Here is a 16,697-nt window from a genome sequence, read left to right on the forward strand (position 1 = left end):
ATATGTACTGCGCATGCTTAAGCGCAAAGATTAAATCTCAACAAGTTTATTTTAATATTTTATCTCTTTGCGAGTCCAAACAGGCTGTGTTGGATTCGGTTAGCTGCCTTGTCACTGTAGGTATTTGCTGCTTACTCAAATAAAAGCAGCTTAAGAATTTTACACTAAAAATGCATTGGCTTAGAAATTGGATCATGTTGCTGTATTTGCTTCTCTTGTGCAAAACAGGTGCTTAAGGATCCAATGGTAGGCCACGAGTGTGAATCAATTCTTCGTTGTAACTGTGCTACACAAGGATCGGCTGTAGACACCCAGTGGACACAAAGGTGTTTAGTGAACATCTAATATTTATGCTGTTTGTAATTCTTTTCTCTGAAATCATTCTGCCACGATTTTACTAAATGTGCAATTATCTTGCCCAGCTAATGTAGGCAAGTTAGCTGAAGGGTTCATCTTTACCATACTAGTTCTTGGTTGGTTTTCTGTCTTATATTCTGGTCAATTGACATTTTCCTGCCCATTTTCACCGTTCAATGAATTTTGACTTTCAGGAATAACAATGTGATAATGCATGACTGCTTTCATCCACTTCACAAACAGTGCATTCAGTGGGAGTCAGTGGGAGCTTACTAGACTTGCCCTTTGGGTTGGAGAAGAAGGGCAATCTATGACATGGGCAATAGAGAGAGGAGGAAAAGCTGGGGAAAAACCAAGAAGGAAGGGAACACTGGAGTAGCTGCTGCTCACTTCAGACTGCAGGACATGACTGAAATCATCCTATTTTGGTCGGCAATTGGCCAAAAGAACATTAAAGAGACTCGCCTCTAAAATTAATCGGGTCTTCATGGAAATCTGTGGTGAGAATTTCAATGATTATCATGGCCTTCAATCCAGAAGTTAAAATCCACCCTTTAAAATCCATAATTCAAAGTAAAATGCGTGAGCACTTTGATAGAGTTATCGACAACCAGCTGTACAGATTGTGTGAGACCCCAGCAAATTTGGAATTTTTTAATACAATACTTTATTTATTCAGATTTTTGTGTTTAATATGTCACTGGTGCAAACACACCCTCTGTTGGTATTTTTTCTGTGAAAAGTCAATCCACAACTATACCACCCCTTAGGGATTAGTCTCCTCAGGGAAAGGAATTGGTCATCTCATTGCTCTGTTTTACTACTTCATCACATACGCAGTGACTCCTGTTTTGTATTTTGCTGTAAGATAATATGACAGAGCAGAAACCCATCCCAACCTGCATTCTCTGGGTTGAGTGTAAAAGGTTACTTAAAGGCAAGTTTTCACATCATTAATACTTACTTTGAAGAGCAAGAACTTGAAGATTACATAGATTGTAATAAAATAATGTGTATTTCCATAAAATACTTCATCTTTCAGAAAATGTTAATTATAAAAATCCAAGATTTTGTTATGAAGGAACAAGGAACTATGCATCAAAGCTTTATTAACGTACAGGAAACATTTGAGGGTAAATGGGTGTTACTAGAACTGCAGAAGCAGTGGACTCACTCCCTAATTTTTGTTTTATTGATTTGTACTCCGGTAAAGGAACACACTGTTAAAACTTGGGGAACACATTAACATAGGAGCTTCCAAAATATTAAAGAGAACAGGAAAATAATTCAGGATTGTAGATTCAATTTAATGAAATGAACAGAGAGGTGACAACTGCAATTAAATGTGAATAAATTTAAATCATTGCTGAAAATAGATGTTTTGCTGCAGATTTCTCTCTTGCACTCATCAGGACAAATGCAAAATGCTAAATTCCAAATGATCGTGATTTATATTATAGAAGAAAAGGCTACTCATTAGTTGGTAATTTGACTCTAATTGACTAAGGCATTGCCATGAATAAACCAACAGAGATCTAAGTCTTCTCAAACTCCCAGGTAATTTAAAAAAGGTGCAAGGCTGAACGTAATCTCTTTGATTGTAGAGAACTGGTCCCTCTGTATGGATATATGTCACATCTGTGTAAACTGGCCATGCTTTGACTCAACCAATCATTTTAAATTAGTTGATGGTGCAGCTATTAGTGACTATCAATTGTTCAGCAAGTGTTACCTAATCGTGGAATCACATCTGACAGCCGATGTTTTGGTTTTGGTTCAGCAAACACAGGCTCAGTGGGTACTGTCTGTGGAATGAACAATAGAAGGATCATGTGGGTGTATTTAATCAATGAATCATTGAAAAGCATGGACTGTCTACCTATCATTGCACTTGCCCTGAAATTCATACACAATATTACTGAAGGGCATGCGATTTTGGATCTTTGGTAGCATCCTGTGACTGGGAAGGATCACTCATGCAGCCCATGCAGGTTGTAGGAGTCCAAAACACCTTGCTTAATATGTTGGTCAAATTTTTGAGCAACTTTGCGTTTCCAGCATAATTTGAGGAAGGACAGACTATTTTCAGGTCCAAGCATGGTGTCATTTGGTCCGTTTGTGAGTTTGCATGACATACAGTGAATAATGGTCTGATCAGGATAACCATTATGCTACAGAATGGCTTTGATATATGTCACATTTGTAAGGTGAGCAAATAGCTAAGGCCTTTTTTAAAGATGACTGATAAGGTCGATTTTATAGAATAGAATGTAGGTTTATTACAGACTCCTAACATACAGCAGCCCAAAATGTTTCCTTTTCTTGATGTATTAGTTGTGAAATCTGAAAATGCGTTCTCCACTGCCCTCTGCTCCAAAGTTAAAAGCCTGAGAAGGAGTATTTTTCACCATTTTAGAAAAATATTGAATAGCTTTTGAAACTAAAGGATAAAGTTAGAATCAACTCCACATGGGAACCTGCTTTTGGATAAAATGAACAATATCACTCTTTCTGCTGTCTTTTTGTAATCATAAACCAAGAATATCATTGCAATGTTCATAAAATTTTCTGAATCCTTGGTAAACTATGTCACTTATCGCTTTACATTTCAATAATGAATTAACTGGTAGCACTTTGTGTGCTACAGTGTTATGACCTAAAATGATATTTGGGAAAAAATCCTGAGTGACATTCTTCCAGACTGAGGTGGGAACCTGGAGGCGGGAAGTGAAGTTAATTAGGTAATTTGGTGTTGAAGCAGAATTCCATCACCTTCCCAATCTTTCATCAATTATGTCCTTGATGGGAAAACTAAGGGTGGATTTTCTTGGTCTGCCACCACTTAAATGGTCAATTAATAATAAGAAAGAGTTTATCTACTTGACTGACTAACCAGAGTGGGCAGGTTGTCAGCTGCATGAGAACTGGGTCCTCAATCTGCGTAAGACCAAGGGAATGGACCTAGTGCAAGCGAGCTGCTAAGAGCCACACATTTCCCCTCAATTTAGACCTCCCTGGTCACTTCTTCCCACCTCCCTAAACCTGCCCCCATTTCCCTTTCCTGTCAGCAGCCATCCATCTATGTATAAAGGGAAAGTTGTACAGGAGCACCCATGGTCTCTGCTAAAGTGCTATTGAGTTCTGGAGCTGCTGACCTGTGAGCCTGTAGGATCAGTTGTCAGACCTGCTAATTCCAGCAGAAAATCCATCGGCAGCCAATGAGCTACCTGATATGCGGAAGGTCAGGCAGACTTTCTCACTTCCTGCAAACAGGAAGATCCCATTAGATATTCAGGTAATCAGACAAGAAAAAATAATGCTGAGCTTAAGAATGAGTTATCAGGACGAAAAGATTAGTCAATAAATTTGGTGCTGTCTTAAAGGAATGTGTCAGTGTTGGGATAATTCCAATAGACTGGAAGAGGTTTGGGCAGTCTATATCTCGGCCAGAAACTCAACCTCCCTTCAATTGATCCTGAGGTGAAACATAATTCCATGTTTGCAACAGTAGTTATCAAATTTTGTGAATGAGCTAGAATTTGTTTTACTATTCATCATGTTTGCAAATGTAGGTCATATTAGTATATGTACATGCATTGCAGGAAAGCAAGCAGACAACAAAACATAAACATTAATGCACTGCAACCTGGTGCGTTTTGATAAAACTAACTACGTGTATTTTTCATAAAGAGTTCCATAGATGGGATAACAACTTTTAAAACAGTTTTGTTTGAACGGGTAGGTTACCTGAATATTTAATATATTTAAAATCATAAACAGAAAAGAAAAGTACCTTTTTTTCAAAGAATTGTTTGAATGACTCCTTGGTTTGTTTATAGTCAAGGAGGAGAAAGTGAGGTCTGCAGATGCTGAAGATCAGAGCTGGAAATGTGTTGCTGGAAAAGCGCAGCAGGTCAGGCAGCATCCAGGGAACAGGAGAATCGACGTTTCGGGCATAAGCCCTTCTTCAGGAATGAGGAAAGTTTGTCCAGCAGGCTAAGATAAAAGATAGGGAGGAGGGACTTGGGGGAGGGGCGTCGGAAATGTGATAGGTGGAAAGAGGTCAAGGTGAGGGTGATAGGTCAGACTGGGGTGGGGGCGGAGAGGTCGGGAAGAAGATTGCAGGTTAGGAAGGCGGTGCTGAATTCGATGGATTTGACTGAGACAGGGTGGGGGGAGGGGAAATGAGGAAACTGGTGAAATCCGAGTTCATCCCTTGTGGTTGGAGGGTTCCTAGGCGGAAGATGAGGCGTTCTTCCTCCAACCGTCGTTTTGTTGTGGTCTGACAATGGAGGAGTCCAAAGACCTGCATATCCTTGGTGGAGTGGGAGGGGGAATTGAAATGTTGAGCCACAGGGTGGTTGGGTTGGTTGGTCCGGGTGTCCCAGAGGTGTTCTCTGAAACGCTCCGCAAGTAGCCGGCAAGTAGCAACCCCGCACCGCCCGCCTCTACCTCCTGCCCAAAATCCACAAACCTGACTGCCCCGGCCGACCCATTGTCTCCGCCTGCTCCTGCCCCACCGAACTCATCTCCGCATACCTTGACACCGTCCTGTCCCCCTTAGTCCAAGAACTCCCCACCTACATTCGGGACACCACCCATGCTCTCCACCTGCTCCATGATTTTCGTTTCCCCGGTCCCCAACGCCTTATTTTCACCATGGACATCCAGTCCCTGTACACCTCCATCCCCCATCACGAAGGACTCAAAGCCCTCCGCTTCTTTCTTTCCCGCTGTACCGACCAGTACCCTTCCACAGACACCCTCCTTCGACTGACTGAACTGGTCCTCACCCTGAACAACTTCTCTTTCCAATCCTCCCACTTCCTCCAAACGAAAGGAGTAGCCATGGGCACCCACATGGGCCCCAGCTATGCCTGCCTCTTCGTAGGATATGTGGAACAATCCATCTTCCGCAACTACACTGGCCCCACCCCCCACCTTTTCCTCCGCTACATCGATGACTGTATCGGCGCCGCCTCGTGCTACCACGAGGAGGTTGAACAGTTCATCCACTTCACCAACACCTTCCACCCCGACCTCAAATTCACCTGGACAGTCTCAGATTCCTCCCTCCCCTTCCTCGACCTTTCTATTTCTATCTCAGGCGACCGAATCAACATGGACATCTACTACAAACCGACCGACTCCCACAGCTATCTGGACTACACCTCCTCCCATCCTGCCCCCTGTAAAAACGCCATCCCATTCTCCCAATTCCTTCGACTCCACCGCATCTGCTCCCAGGAGGACCAGTTCCAAAAACGCACAACCCAGATGGCCTCCTTCTTCAAGGACCGCAATTTCCCCCCGGACGTGGTCGACGATGCCCTTCACCACATCTCTTCCACTTCCCGCTCCTCCGCCCTTGAGCCCCGCCCCTCCAACCGCCACCAGGACAGAACCCCACTGGTCCTCACCTACCACCCCAACAATCTCCATGTACAGCGCATCATCCGCCGTCATTTCCGCTACCTCCAAACGGACCCCACCACCAAGGATATATTTCCCTCCCCTCCCCTATCAGCATTCCGTAAAGACCACTCCCTCCGTGACTCCCTCGTCAGATCCACACCCCCCACCAACCCAACCTCCACTCCCGGCACCTTCCCCTGCAACCGCAGGAGGTGCAAGACTTGCGCCCACACCTCCCCCCTCACCTCGCTCCAAGGCCCCAAAGGAAACTTCCATATCCGCCACAGATTCACCTGCACCTCCACACACATCATCTATTGCATCCTCTGCACCCGATGTGGCCTCCTCTATATTGGGGAGACAGGCCAGCTACTTGCGGAGCGTTTCAGAGAACATCTCTGGGACACCCGGACCAACCAACCCAACCACCCTGTGGCTCAACATTTCAATTCCCCCTCCCACTCCACCAAGGATATGCAGGTCTTTGGACTCCTCCATCGTCAGACCACAACAAAACGACAGTTGGAGGAAGAACGCCTCATCTTCCGCCTAGGAACCCTCCAACCACAAGGGATGAACTCGGATTTCACCAGTTTCCTCATTTCCCCTCCCCCCACCCTGTCTCAGTCAAATCCATCGAATTCAGCACCGCCTTCCTAACCTGCAATCTTCTTCCCGACCTCTCCGCCCCCACCCCAGTCTGACCTATCACCCTCACCTTGACCTCTTTCCACCTATCACATTTCCGACGCCCCTCCCCCAAGTCCCTCCTCCCTACCTTTTATCTTAGCCTGCTGGACAAACTTTCCTCATTCCTGAAGAAGGGCTTATGCCCGAAACGTCAATTCTCCTGTTCCCTGGATGCTGCCTGACCTGCTGCGCTTTTCCAGCAACATATTTCCAGCTTTGTTTATAGTCAAGCCTGTTATTCATACATTAGATTAGATTAGATTACAGTGTGGAAACAGGCCCTTCGGCCCAACAAGTCCACACCGACCCGCCGAAGCGCAACCCACCCAGACCCATTCCCCTCTTCACCTAACACTACGGGCAATTTAGCATGGCCAATTCACCTGACCTGCACATCTTTGGACTCTGGGAGGAAACCGGAGTATCCGGAGGAAACCCACGCAGACACGGGGAGAATGTGCAAACTCCACACAGTCAGTCTCCTGAGGCGGGAATTGAACCCGGGTCTCTAGTGTTGTGAGGCAGCAGTGCTAACCACTGTGCCACCGTGCCGCCCCATTATCGCAATATTGCATTTCAATGTGAGTTCTCACCACAAACTGGGAATCCTACAGCATGCTTTTGATATTTGACAACATCGTCCATTAATTTTGTCCCTTTTTTGCGTTCTTCTTCCACAAATACCCAAGAAAACCTGGGTCAGGATTAAATTCTCCAGTGACTAAGCATAAGGGCAGGCTTGCTCAGTGATGATCAGGTCTCCATTCCCACAAATGGGAAAGGTTGTCAGTTGTGCTCCAATCTGTTTTGCTAAGAGCTGACCATGTAAGCATCTCAGTGAATCACATTCATTGGTGTTGAAGTCCCACCTCACCAAAAACCACAGGTATCAGGGTTATTGCTGCAAATCATTGCTGGAAGCCTGGTCTTCAGGGGATCTAATGGCAAGAAGGTTGGTGTTTTTGTTTGAGCCTTGTGAGGTTGGTGTTGTTGGGAGAGAAGAGATCAGAATGATGGAAATAAAGGCAAGGTAATGGCTTTCAGCAGCTTCCCCCCTTTCACCCATCCTTTGTCCCTGATTGGTACCAAGTTAGGAGAAATTAAGCCTCCTCTTATGCCAGTGTGGCAGGCAGACTGCCTGGTTTGGCAGGCAGACTGCCTGGTTTTCCAGCCAGCAAACCAGCTACAGAGTAAGGACCTTAATGTCAGGCATGTCCAGAAAGCCCCAATGGGCTTTCTCATCCAGCATTTGGTCGCTGAATTGTTGAGAAGGGAGCAAGTCGAACCTCTCCAGAACCACTTTGCCTAATCATTTGTCCCTCACAAAACCTTCCTCACCACCTCCTTGGATGGGGAAATTCACACCCTTGGAATTTGTGGCAGTACAAAATGCAAAATGAATATCTCTTTGTATCCATTGTTAGGACCGCAATATAATTAAAATAGGTTTGTAATATTTCTGCGAGGAACCAGTGATGCTGCTAAAAGTCATCAGTGATGTTTCATGCTACAGCTTAATGTATCAAAAAGGCAAGCGCATTCATTTATAACACTGCTCATTTATAATATATTAAAGAAAGAAATTAACCACAAAACTGCCAAAAGCTACAAAATCTTAATTCAAGTATGACTTTTTTTTGCAGGTAATGCTAAAGCTTAGATTTTAGAAATTTGTCCTTTATTTAAGTTAGATTGTTATGTCTCATGTATTAAATGCCTGCTTTTGCTTCACTGAGTTGCCATTTTCTAATTAACAGTAAATCAACGCAAAAATTATCAGGACTCATAAATAGCCCATAATATTCTCAGAGACAATTTTACTTGTGGATACCAAAGACGATATACGTGAATAAAACCTTACAACACGAGGAAAGAATGAACAGCCCGTGCATTTACCATAACTTTTGTGTGTATGTGTGTGTGTGTGTGTGTGGGGTTGGGGGGAGGGCTGTTCCCCTGGCAGTATATATTACAGAAGATTGCCATTATATGTCTGCGCGCTGAAAATTTATGCTAATTATTATTAGCATATGTAAATACCAACACCAATTATGGCACGGCAACAAATAGTAGAATGGGATTTTAAGGCCTGGATGCTCAGAATCATTATTCACATTGCACTAACACAAATGTTAATAATAAGAAGAATATAATTCTGCCCAGCATCTTCTTGAATTGTTTTTCTTTAACCCATGTAAATTAATAAACTAGACAAATAGGCATTCTTTATTTCTCAGTACTTGGTAAGCACCTTTTACACATTCTTTCTCTAATGATAATTTATAATTGTGTACAGTGTCATTAACAATTTATTTTGTAAAATCAAGTTGTTAATTTTATACTCTCCATCGAGCACTCAGAGGGATTGCAGTCATAGAGTGAGTACTTGAACTGTTTGAATAGGTTTGAATAGATTTAATGATCAGAATTAAAAATTCTTCCTCTCTAGCAATTAACCAGAATATATTAATAACACCAATGTATCCTTTCAAGCCATCAACCAATTAAAAGTCTCTCATCAGTTACTTCTATGAGTGATTATATTTTGCTTTTGCAGAGAGACTATCTAAAGATAACAAGCTAATTTCAATGTGCATTTTAAATCTAATTTCTTGATATTTCATTCCCTCTGCGGTTAATGGCTAAGATAGATCAAAAGAGATAGGAAGATGCTCATGACTTTTTATAATTTGCTCACTGAGTGCAGCTCAACAATTGCAGAAAGTTTGTCAGATTAGCTTTCTGAATTGGCAGATAAGTGCACTGAAAAAAGCTAACATATTTTCTTGGTTTCTTGTAATTTGAGAAAAGAACAAGATGATCAGTTACCTTACTGAGCGAATAATCTCAATTCGGAATGACAGGTGATTTAGTCACCAATAGCATGATGAATTTTTAAACATTGGTTGAAAACAAAACTACGTAAATATGAGCAGAAAATCCAGGAAATACAGTTATTAACTGATGTACAGTGAAAAGAGAAATATGCATGCAAGATTTGAATCCAACAACAGTCGCTATTTGAATTCTGATGTAGAATTGAGTGGGCTAAGGATTGGGCAAATCTTTCAAATGTCAGCATGTGGTTTACCCTGAAGGGGACAGGCAGCAGTAACTGCTGTAGTGTTCGAGTGACACGAGGGACAAAGAACATTTTGGATCTGAACAAACCAATGACTTCTTACAGAGCTATGTACACATGGAACACAGGTTAAAAAAAAGACTGTTACCCCAATTGTATTTTGCTTCACACATTTAAACGTTCTTACAATTTTGTGGGCTATTCAGACATCCTAATTATCAAATGACTACAAATTCCCCAAAACTATTGCATACTTTGTAATCTTTTGTGAAACTGGAGGAGTCTCCAGTCACCACATTCCATAGTGATTGTGGTCTTTATAAGGGTAATCAGTTCCTCCATATTACACATTCCGCTATGATCATGCTTCTTTACGTTTTGAAACAGTTTTCCACTCTATCTCTCCACAGCCATTTTTGCTTTACAATGTTCGAAGTGTTTTTGCCTGATATGCATCAAAGATCCCCTTTGTGATTTTAAGCAGGTCTCAGTTTAAGTTAGGTGCATCTCAACAGCTTTTGGTGACTGTAAACATGGAGTACCTTTCCATGTAGGTGGCTGTTAACTTTGACTTCTGTACTTTTCCTTGCAGTAACACAATGTTGGTTGAAAGGAGGATACGTCTGAGGGAGAAGGAATGATTCCATGATGTCATAATTATTCCATGATTCCTGAGCTGCATAGTTAAACAGAACCCCACTAGTTTTTTGTGGGTACTTTCCCGACTGCTATGACAACTGGTTAAAATAGAAAAATGCTGAAAGAGAGAAGACATGAGCAGATGAGTTCTGGCATAGATGATTTAAGCATTTAACACTGGCTGGCAATCAGCTGTTGCAGAAACAGCTTTTTATTTTGTACTTTTTAGAATTGTGGATTGAAATGAGAAAGAGTTTGTTTCAAAACCAAATCAAAACCAAACCTGACATTTATGACAAGCATTGTTGAAATAATTGCATGACTAAGTTATAATTGAAGTGATTGCAAATGAACTGAAACTGAGGGGTTTGGTGTACAGCTGCAGATAGGTTTCAACAGGAAGTTGATTGGTCTATGGGCTAGTGGCCAAACTATTGATGACAAAAGGTTTTGCTGGCTAACAACTATATGAATCATTCTTAGTTCTTGGGACTGGAGAAAGCTAGAGAAGTGTTTTGATCTCCATCTGGACAGAACCTGTCTCTCTGTTCTCTACAGCCAAACACATTTTAAATGAGAAGAAAATCAGTTCATCTTTTCTTCAGCAGTTGTTTTAAGCAGTGACTTTAACTGCTAAATCAGAGACCATTTATAGGTGAATCAGCCACCCCGTGCCTCTTGCAAACCAGTGGAAGCAGTTTGATAAAGGCAACTTGCTGACCAGCATAAGACTGTAAGAACAGGATCAAGGATATCTCAGAGAGGGTGCAGAATGTTTTCAAAAGGGAGAGGAACCAGCAGGAGGTCATTGTACACATTGTAACTAACGAAATAGGAAGGGAAAAAGAATGGGTTTCTGAAGGGAGAATATAGAAAGTTAGGCAGGAATTTAAAAAGGAGGTCCTCAAGTATAGTAATATCTGGATTACTCCTGGTGCTTGAGCTAGTTAGGGTAGGAATAGGAGGATAGAGCAAGGTCAATGTGTGGCTTAGGAGCTGGTATATGGGAGAAGGATTCACAGTTTTGGATCATTGGAATCTCTTCTGGGTCATAAGAAACCTATACAAGAAGGACAGATTGGAAAGGGACTAAGATACTGGTAGGGAGATTTGCTAGAGCTGCTTGGGAGGATTTAAACTAGTAAGGTTGGGTCGGGGGGAGGTGGCGGGGTTGGTGGGACCCAGGGAGATAGTGAGGAAAAAGATCAGTCTAAGACTGGTGCAGTTGGGAAAAGGAGCAAGTCAAACAGTCAGAGCAGGCAGGAACAAAGCACAGAACAAAGTAGAACTGATGAATTAAACTGCACTTACTTCAATACACAAGGTCTAATAGGGAAGGCAGATGAACTCAGGACATGGTAAGGAACACGGGACTGGGATATCATAGCAATTACAAAGACATGACTCAGGGATGGTTGTTTACTGTTCCAGGGTGCAAAAGCTATAGGAAGGATAGAAAGGGGGGTGCTGGTAAGAGAGGATGGGGAGTGGTGTTTTTGATAAGGGATAACATTACTGCTATACTTGGGGAGGATATTCCTGGGAATACATCCAGGGAAATTATTTGGATGCAACTGAGAAATAAGAAAGGCATGATCACCTTATTGGGATTGCATTATAGAACCCCAAATAGTCAGCAGGAAATTGACAAACAAGTTTGTAAGAAGATGACTAGTGGAGTGCCACAAGGATTGGTGCTGGGTCCTCTACGTTTTGTCATTTACATAAATGATTTGGATGCGAGCATAACAAGTACAGTTAGTAAGTTTGCAGATGACACCAAAATTGGAGGCGTAGTGGACAGCGAAGAGGGTTACCTCAGATTACAACAGGATCTGGACCAGTTGGACCAATGAGCTGAGAAGTGGCAGATAGAGTTTAATTCAGATAAGTGCGAGGTGCTGCATTTTGGGAAAGCAAATCTTAGCAGGACTTATACACTTAATGGTAAGGTCCTCGGTAGTGTTGCTGAACAATGAGACCTTGGAGTGCAGGTTCATAGCTCCTTGAAAGTGGAGTCGCAGGTAGATAGGATAGTGAAGAAGGCATTTAGTATGCTTTCCCTTATTGGTCAGAGTATTGAGTACAGGAGTTGGGAGATCATGTTGCGGCTGTAGAGGACGATGGTTAGGTCACTGTTGGAATATTGCATGCAATTCTGGTCTCCTTCCTATCGGAAAGATGTTATGAAACTTGAAATAGTTCAGAAAAGATTGACAAGGATGTTCCCAGGATTGGAGGATTTGAGCTATATGGACTCGCTGAACAGGCTGGGGCAGTTCTCCCTGGAGCGTCAGAGGCTGAGGGGTGACCTTATCGAGGTTTACAAAATTATGAGGGGCATGGATAGGATAAATAGACAAAGTCTTTTCCCTGGGGTCAGGGAGTCCAGAACTAGAGGGCATAGGTTTCGGGTGAGAGAGGAAAGATATAAAAGAGAGATTAGATTAGATTAGATTAATTAGATTAGATTAGATTATATTAATTACAGTGTGGAAACAGGCCCTTCGGCCCAACAAGTCCACACCGCCCCACCGAAACGCAACCCACCCATTCCTCTACATTTAACCCTTACCTAATACTACGGGCAATTTAGCATAGCCAATTCACCTGACCTGCACATCTTTGGACTGTGGGAAGAAACCGAAGCACCCGGAGGAAACCCATGCAGACACGGGGAGAATGTGCAAGCTCCACACAGTCAGTCGCCTGAGGCAGGAATTGAACCCGGGTCTCTGGCACTGTGAGTCAGCAGTGCTAACCACTGTGCCACTGTGCTGCCCAAGGGACAACTTTTTCACGCAGAGGGTGGTACGTGTATGGAATGAGCTGCCAGAGGATGTGGTGGAGGCTGGTACAATTGCAACATTTAAGAGGCATTTGGATGGGTATATGAATAGGAAGGGTTTGGAGGGATATGGGCTGGGTGCTGGCAGGTAGGACTAGATTGGGTTGGGTTATTTGGTTGGCATGGACAGGTTGGACTGAAGGGTCTGTTTCCATGCTGCACATCTCTATGACTCTATGTCAGTTATCTATAAAAATATTAGGGTGGTTATGTTCAGGGATTTTAGCTTTCCAAACATTGACTGGAACTGCCATAGAGTTAGGGGTTGAGATGGAAAGGAATTTGTTAAACGTGTACAAGAACATTTTTTGATTCAGTATGTGGATGTACCTACTCTTGGAAAATAAGGCAAGGCAGTTGACTGAGGTGTCAGTGGGAGAGTACTTTGGGGTAAGCAACCATAATTCTATCAGTTTAAATGGATAGACCGGATCTATAAGTTGAAGTTCTAAATTGAAGGAAGGCAAATTTTGATGGTATTAGGCAAGAACTTTCAAAAGTTGATTGAGGGCAGATGTTCACAGATAAAGGGACAGGTGGAAAATGGGAAGCCTTCAAAAATGAGATGACAAGTATCCAGAGACTGTATATTCTTGTTAGGGTGAAAGGAAAGGCTGGTAGGTATAGGGAATGCTGCTTGAAGAAAGACATTGAAGTTTTGGTTAATAAAAAGGAGATACATGTCAAGTAAAGACAGCAGATATCAAGTGAATTCTTAGAAGAGTATAAAGGAAGTAGGAGTATAGTTAAGAGGGAAATCAGGAGGGTAAAAAGGGGACATGAGATAGCTTTGGCAAATAGGATTAAGGAGAATCCAAAGGGATTCTGTAATTGCACTAAGGACAAAAGGGTAACTAGGGAGAGAATAGGGTCCCTCAAAGATGTATGGAACTGCAGGAGATGGGGGGAGATACTAAACGAGTATTTTGCATCAGTGTTTACTGTGGTTAAGGATATGGAAGATATAGAATGTGGGGAAATAAATGGTGACACCTTGCAAAATGTCCATATTACAGAGGAGGAAGTGTTGGATGTCTTAAAATGCATAAAGGTCGATAAATCCCCAGGACCTGATCAGGTGTATCCTAGTACTCTGTGGGAAGCTAGGGAAGTGATTGCTGGGCCCTTTGCTGAGATATTTGTATCATTGATAGTCACAGGTGAGGTGCCACTATTTAGGAAAAGTGGTAAGGACAAGCATGGGAACAATAGACTAGTGAACCTGATATCAGTAGTGGGCAAGTTGTTGGAGGGAATCCTGAAGTACAGAATGTATATGTATTTATTAAGACAAGGAGTGATTAGGGATAGTCAACATGGCTTTGTGCGTGGGAAATCATGTCTCACAAACTTGATTGACTTTTTTGAAGAAGTAACAAAGCATTGATGAGGGCAGAGAGGTGGATGTGATCTACATAGAAAACTCAAAAAGGGATCATGCTGTAAGGTTGAGTGAAATAGGAGTTGATGGGAAGGGTGAGGGCAGTAACAAATTAAAAATACTATATATGAATGCACGAAGCATTAGAAATAAGATGGATGAGCTTGAGGCTCTTTTGGAAATTGGCAGATATGATATTGTGGGGATAACTGAGACGTGGCTTCAAGTGGACAGGGCCTGGGAAATGAATATTCAAGGCTACACGTGCTATCGTAAAGACAGACTGACAGGCAGAGGGGGTGGGGTGGCCATGTTGGTAAGGGATGATATTCAGTCCCTTGTGTGGGGGGACCTAGAATCAGGGGATGTAGAGTCAGTATGGATAGAGCTGAGAAATTCTAAGGGTAAAAAGACCCTTTTAGGAGTTATCTACAGGTCCCCAAACAGTAGTCTGGATGTCGGATGTAAGTTGAATCAGGAGCTGAAATTGGCCTGTCGCAAAGATGTTACTACAGTTGTTATGGGGGATTTCAGCATGCAGGTAGACTGGGAGAATCAGGATGGTATTGGACCTCAAGAAAGACTTTGTGGAGTGCCTCTGAGATGGATTCTTAGAACAGCTGGTGCTGGAGCCTACCAAAGAGAAGGCAATTCTGGATCTGGTATTGTGCAATGAACCAGAATTGATCAGGGACCTCGAAGTGAAGGAGCCATTGGGAAGTAGTGACCATAATACAATAAACTTCAATCTGTAATTTGAGAAGGAGAGGGTACAATCGGAAGTGACAATATTTCTGAATAAAGGGAACTATGGAGCTATGAGGGAGGAGCTGGCCAAAGTTCAATGGTGTAATACCTTAGCAGGGATGACAGTGGAGGAACAATGGCAGATATTTCTGTGTATAATGCAGAAGATGCAGGATCAGTTCATTCTAAAAAGGAAGAAAGATCCTAGGAGGAGGCATGGGTGTCCGTGGCTGACGAGGGAAGTTAAGAAACATATAAAGTTAAAAGAGAAAAAGTATAACATAGCAAAGATAAGTGGGAAAACGAAGGACTGAGAAGCTTTTAAAGAACAACAGAGGATTACTAAGAAGGAAATACGCTGAGAAAAAATGAGGTACGAAGGTAAACTGGCCAAAAATATCAAGGAGCATAGTAAAAGCTTTTTTAGGTATGTGAAAGGCAAAAAAATTGTTAAGACTAAAATTGGGACCTTGAAGACAGAAACAGGGGAATATATTACGGGGAACAAAGAAATGGCAGAAGAATTGAATTGGTACTTCAGATCTATGTTCACTGGGGAAGACACAATCTCCCTGAGGTAACAGTGGCTGAAGGACCTGAACTTAAGGGAATTTATATTTGCCAGGAATTGGTATTGGAGAGACTGTTAGGTCTGAAGGCTGATAAGTCCCTGGGGCCTGATGGTCTACATCCCAGGGTACTGAAGGAGGTGGCTTGAGAAATCGTGGATGCGTTGGTGATTATTTTCCAGAGTTCGATAGATTCGGGATCAGTTCCTGCGGATTGGAGGGTGGATAATGTTGTACCACTTTTTAAGAAAGGTGGGAGAGAGAAAGCAGGAAATTATCGACCAGTTAGTCTGACCTCAGTGGTGGGAAAGATGCTGGAGTCTATTATAAAGGATGAAATTACGACACATCTGGATAGTAGTAACAGGATAGGTCAGAGTCAGCATGGATTTATGAAGGGGAAATCATGCTTGACTAGTCTTCTGAAATTTGTTTGAGGATGTAACTCTGAAGATGGACAAGGGAGATCCAGTAGATGTAGTGTACCTGGACTTTCAGAGAGCTTTTGATAAAGTCCCACATAGGAGGTTAGTGAGCAAAATTAGGGCGCATGGTATTGGGGGCAAAGTACTAACTTGGATTGAATATTGGTTGGCTGACAGGAAACAAAGAGTAGTGATAAATGGCTCCATTTCGGAATGGCAGGCAGTGACCAGTGGGGTACCGCAGGGATCCGTGCTGGGACCGCAGCTTTTTACAATATATATTAATGATATAGAAGATGGTATTAGTAATAACATCAGCAAATTTGCTGATGATACTAAGCTGGGTGGCAGGGTGAAATGTGAGGAGGATGTTAGGAGATTACAGGGTGACCCGGACAGGTTAGGTGAGTGGTCAGATGCATGGCAGATGCAGTTTAATGTGGATAAATGTATGGTTATCCACTTTGGTGGCAAGAACAGGAAGGAAGATTACTACCTAAATGGAATCAATTTAGGTAAAGGTGCAGTACAAAGAGATCTGGGT

The sequence above is a fragment of the Chiloscyllium plagiosum genome, unplaced genomic scaffold (genome assembly GCF_037043375.1).
Source record: "Chiloscyllium plagiosum isolate Xiang-an unplaced genomic scaffold, Cpla_swu_hap1 HiC_scaffold_20, whole genome shotgun sequence".
Lineage (NCBI taxonomy): Eukaryota > Metazoa > Chordata > Chondrichthyes > Orectolobiformes > Hemiscylliidae > Chiloscyllium > Chiloscyllium plagiosum.